Source organism: Papio anubis, chromosome 4 (assembly GCF_008728515.1).
Source record: "Papio anubis isolate 15944 chromosome 4, Panubis1.0, whole genome shotgun sequence".
In the NCBI taxonomy this organism is placed as follows: Eukaryota; Metazoa; Chordata; class Mammalia; order Primates; family Cercopithecidae; genus Papio; species Papio anubis.
In genome coordinates this window covers 178,545,347-178,550,968 of record NC_044979.1, presented here as the reverse complement: position 1 = coordinate 178,550,968, position 5,622 = coordinate 178,545,347, and the positions used below count along the sequence as shown (strand labels likewise).

The 5,622-nt window shown below is 48.5% G+C and overlaps 1 long non-coding RNA gene across 1 annotated transcript; it reads left to right on the top strand.

Annotated features, from left to right (window-relative positions):
- The first annotated feature begins 283 nt into the window (after positions 1–283).
- On the top strand, positions 284–2,341 carry LOC110742758. The gene is made up of 2 exons (XR_002520787.2): positions 284–893; positions 1,190–2,341. It is a non-coding gene; the product is annotated as an uncharacterized LOC110742758 (long non-coding RNA).
- Positions 2,342–5,622: the final 3,281 nt, after the last annotated feature.

The following is a 5,622-nucleotide window of genomic DNA, read 5'->3' as shown; positions in this document are numbered from 1 at the left end:
TTTTCTCTGTATCATCAGAGCACATCTCTGCTCTCACAGAGGAAGACAAATTCCTCCTTAGGTCTGTAAGACTTTTAAGACTTTTTTTCTTTTTTTGAAACAGAGTCTCACTCTGTCACTCAGGCTGGAGTGCCGCGGTGTGATCTCAGCTCGCTGCAACCTCAGCCTCCCGGGTTCAAGCGATTCTCCTGCCTCAGTCTCCCGAGTAGCTGGAATTACAGGCGTGCGCCGCCATGCCCAGCTAATTTTTGTATTTTTAGCAGAGATGGGGTTTCACCATGTTGGCCAGACTGGTCTCAAACTGCTGACCTCAGGTGATCTGCCCATTTCAGCCTCCCAAAATACTGGGATTATAGGTGTGAGCCACCGTGCCCTGCCTGTAAGACTTTGTAATACTTAATACTAGGTTATGTGTGCCACCCACATGTACACATAGTCACCTTTTTCTTCTCCTTTAAGTAAAAAATGAGAAAGAACAGACACACAGTATGGGGTTTGAGACGGAAAACCACTCTGGCCGGTAGCAGCATCGAAGGCACAAAGTAGTCATTGGTTCTGCCAGGATCCGTGCCTCCGCCGCTGAGAGAGCCCATACCCACATCCCAGCAGCTCCAGACGCCAGCTTCTGCCAGCTCTCAGGAATGTTTTGCTCCTGATCCACTTCTGTGTCTACTTCCTGATGCACTGGCTCCAGCCCAGCCGACACGCACGGCTGCAGAGAGATGGCTGTCACATCGGCTGCTCAAGCAGTCAGGGGCCAAGTGGAATCCTGGCACTGGGGAGAACTTTCACCACAGCGATGGAGCTAGTCTGTGATTCTGCTTGAAAAGCCACCTGCTGGGCGGTTTGTCTACTCTCAGTCGGGCACCCTCACGCACCTGCAGTGGAGACAGGTGGGCCTTGTTGATGTGGGCTGTCCCGATGCACTGGGCTCTGTGCTCCAGCGGGCTGGCCCAGGCATGTTGCAGCAGTTGGCAGAGCTGAGAGAGGAAGTGTGCAGTCCCCGGCAGCTTCAGCTCAGGGCTGGCCTACAGTCACGTCTGCCACACCACTGCTCAAAGCCATTCTCCTAGATGTACCGCACTCAAACAGGGGAAACAGATGCCACCTCTTCAGGTGAAGAGCTGCAAAGTCATCGATTTAAAGAGCAGAAAACTCAGCATCATTTCTTTCTTTCTTTTTGAGACAGGGTCTTGCTCTGTTGCCCAGACGGGACTAGACCTCCTGAGCTCAAGTAATCCTCCTGTTAACAGACCAAAACTGAGGGTAAACCACCTATGCTCATGTGCCAGTAACAAGATGCAGATGAACTGGGAGAGAACGGAGTTTTTATTTCTGTAACCAGTTACAGAGAGAAGGCCTGGAAATTATCACCAGAACAACTCAAAATTACAGCGTTTTCCAGAACTTGTATACCTTCTAAGCTCTATGCCTACGCGTAAGTGTGCATTCATCTAAAGACGTAAGTGATTAACTTCTGATCTATAACTAAGGTCTGAGTCCTGAAGACCTTCCTCTGGAGCCTCAGTGAATTTAATTAATCTAGCTGGGTCCAGGTGCTGGGGTGATCACCCGGATCTGGCCTCCTGCTAAGTCATGGAGGTTTAGGGAGTTCCTTTAGTCTCCAATAAAGCTTGTTTGTGGAGGCCTGGGGAGCTTCTTCAGACCCCCCAGTAAAACTTGTTTAATCCTAAATGGGTCCTTTGTTATCTTGTAGTGCTTTAAAGCCCAGGAAAGGCCTGGGCAAACCTCTTGGTGGGCTTTTGTTACATTCCAGCCTTTGTATAAGGGTGCTGGCTCTTTCAGCTTTTAGTATTTAACTTAACCACTTGGTCAGTACTGAAACAGTTGTTATGGAGGCCTGCGTTAGTGAGACCTGGTCTGCCACACCCCCGCCTCAGCCTTGCAAGTAGTTGGGACTATAGGTGTGTATGACCACAACCAGCTGCGAAGTCCTATTTCTAAGGTGCATGGAAACAGTGAAGGGAAAATTAAGGCTATTTTTGCAAACAAAACATTCAAATGAACCATTTACAGCAGAATAAACAAATGAAAGCAAGTACTATAGATTGCATAGCCCCCATCAGGGGTCTGAGGCAGGACTCCAAAGGCAAATATACTGATATTCCTGCAGCCAAATTCATCATGCTAAGTGGAACAAATATCCCATAAACAGGATGACAGCTTGCTTCCAGCTGATTTATATGGTAATACGGTAGTTCATGAAATAGCAAGATAACCACATACATAAATTTTCTAGTACTTCTTACTCCCAAGGACAATGTTCACTAAAGCTTCACACACAGGTTCAAGTGAAGCTAAATGTTTAAAAAAAAAAAAAGTCGTTTAAAAGCAAATAAAATTTCAGGACCCTCTAAATTTATTATACCAAAGGGGACGTTAAGCCCTGGAGACTGAGTCAATAGCATATTTGCAAATTCTGCTTCTTAGATTACAGCTTAACTCTATTCCCCAGGGTCCTTGTTCTGGACATGACTAGGAGAAACATGAAGAGCTGCAAGGTTAATGATGTTCTGAAAAGCTGCAAAGTCGTATTGTCATAGTTCTTTCTTTTTGAGATAGGATCTTGCTGTGTTGTCCAGGCTGGATTGGAAATCCTGAGCTCGACTGGGCATAGTGGCTCACACCTGTAATCCCAGCACTTTGGGAGACCGAGGCGGGTGGATCAATTGCGGTCAAGAGTTTGAGACCAGGCTGACCAATGTGGTGAAACCCCATCTCTACTAAAAATACAAAAATTAGCTAGGCGTGGTGGCACGCACCTGTAATCCCAGCTACTCAGGAGGCTGAGGCAATAGAATCGCTTGAACCTGGGAAGTGGAGGTTGCATTGAGCCAAGATCGCGCCACTGCACTCCAGCCAGGGTGACAGAGCGAGACTCGTCTCAAAAAAAAAGAACTCTTGAGCTCAAGTAATCCTCCTGCCTCAGTCTCCCAGAGACCAGATCTCCTCCTTCCCATCACTGATCGATCTCTGATCAGATCTCCTCCTTCCCATCACTGATCGATCTCTGATCAGACCACCTCCTTCCCATCACTGATCGATCTCTGATCAGACCTCCTCCTTCCCATCACTGATCGATCTCTGATCAGATCTCCTCCTTCCCATCACTGATCAATCTCTGTTACAGATTACCTGCCTCCTTCATTGTCCTGTACCCAGCTCAGACCAGATGGCGCAAAGACCTCATGACTGTTGCATTTTCAGTGTGGAAGATTAAATACACCTTTCTTCTTCTTTTTTTTTTTTTTTTGAGACAGAGTCTGGCTCTGTTGCCCAGGCTGGAGTGCAGTGGCACGATCTTGGCTCACTGCAACCTCCGCCTCCCAGGTTCAAGCAATTCTCCTGCCTCAGCCTCCCGAGTAGCTGGGATTATAAGTGCTCGCCACCACACCCGGCTAATTTTTGCATTTTTAGTAGAGACTGGGTTTCACCATGTTGGCCAGGATGGTCTTGAACTCCTGACCTCAGGTGATCCACCCACCTTGGCCTCCCAAAGTGCTAGGGTTACAGGCATGAGTCACTGTGCCTGGCCAAATACACCTTTCGAGAAAGAAAAAGACCACCTCAACTAATCAGACCATTGAAACTACACGTTAAAGTCTAAAGATGTTGAAATTCTGGTAAGCTTCTGTAAACTTTATCTATATACGTGGTCCCAAACTTCTACACTTCAGAACACTGACTTCCATTCTTTGGAATCTGTGCTTCCTGGGTGGCTGGACTTAAACTTTGCACTTGAATAGACTCTCCTTAAACTAGATTCTGGCCCTTTTGATTATTTTAGGTTGACACCTGTATGCATACATGCAATGAGTCAGGCTACGTCCGGCTGCTTGAGGGTCTTGGGAAAGGTGGCACAGCAGTGATGCATTGCTGAGATCATAGGGCTGGAGGCAGCATGGAGGATGGGTTGAAGAAGAGTCGCTGAAGTCCCAGGGCAGCACCATGTCAATGGGCTGCTCAGCACTTCCTCCCACATCAGCAGTGCCACACCTAAGTGCCTCTCTAACTCAGGGGTCCTCCTGCTCACTGATAAATGTCCTTGAAGCCAGCAATTAGCAGGCCACAGATTATTGCCATAGTCTGTGGGGGCTCCCCAGGGTCCACATCTCCCTCCCCTTTCCCCTCCCATTCTCACTGGTATTCAGCCTATTCCAGCAATTTCTCCATCATGCAAGGCAGGCACAGAGGTGCCCCATTTCAAGGTTCGGCATCTCTTCTCTGTGACGTTCTCCCCACTTCCCCTTTTGGTTGATAAACTTCGAGGGTCAATAATGCGGTTTGCTATCACCTTCTTCTGCCATAGATGGGCTTTATCTCCAGGTTCGGTTTCAAGAATTGTTTTAGGTTAAAGTGCTCGCGCAGCTGTGAAAGGAAAATCTCTTGGGCCCCCGAAATCAGGAAGCTAAAGGGAAAAGTCAAACTGGGAGCTGCTTATGGCAAACCTGCCTCCCTTTCTACTCCAAGTCCCCCCTCTGCTCGCTGAGATAAATGAGTATCTGGTTGCCTCCTTTGGAAGGGCCCATCAGAAACTCAATGCGACTACTTGTCTCTCATCTACCCATGACCTGGAAACCCCCTCCCCACTTTGAGTCCCACTTTTGCCTCCAGTTGTCCCACCTTTCCGGACCAAACCAATGTTCATCTTACATGTGTTAATGATGTCTCAGGTCTCCCCAAAATATCTAAAACCAAGCTGTGCTCTGACCACCTTGGACAAATGTCGTCAGGACCTCCTGAGGCCATGTCACCGGTGTGCGTCCTCAACCTCGGCAAAATAAACTTTCTAAAGTAACTGAGGCCTGTCTCAAATGTTTGGGGTTCACACAGTCAACCGAGTGCACGTTAGTGGAGCTGTCCATTCTGTCCGAGCATCTGTGACGGTGTGAACGGCAGCCTTGTGAGTGAACTTAGGAAGCCCTGCTTCTGTTAATGGCAGGATTCCCCCTTCCCCCAAAAAAAGCATTTACATTCACTCTTATTGGAGTGTAAAACTCCCTTCACAAATTGGTGAAAAGTCAATGTCAGAAATACTGCTTTTCAAAAGACATTCAGGAAGGGAATGTGTGGAGCAGCTGTGCAGAAATAACAAAATGTTCATTTTTCTTCCAGACCAGCTTATCTGCAGTGAATTCCTGGCACTGATGCAAAGGATTATTAAACCACGCAGAAAACATGGCTCGGGTTCCCAGTATATGTTCCCTTGCATACTAGCTAGCATACATCATTCACACCAGTGGCTTTTTCCAACCACAGCCAGCTTTGGCCAGCATCAGCCCGTGCATTTCCTCCTGGACGCCTGTTGTGACTCTCCTCAACCATCCTGTCTGCCTAGAAAAGAGCACAGGGGCCGGGCGCGGTGGCTCAAGCCTGTAATCCCAGCACTTCGGGAGGCCGAGGCGGGCGGATCACGAGGTCAGGAGATCGAGACCATCCTGGCTAACATGGTGAAACCCCGTCTCTACTAAAAATACAAAAAACTAGCCGGGCGTGGTGGCGGGCGCCTGTAGTCCCAGCTACTCGGAGGCTGAGGCAGGAGAATGGCCTGAACCTGGGAGGCGGAGCTTGCAGTGAGCCGAGATCGCGCCACTGCACTCC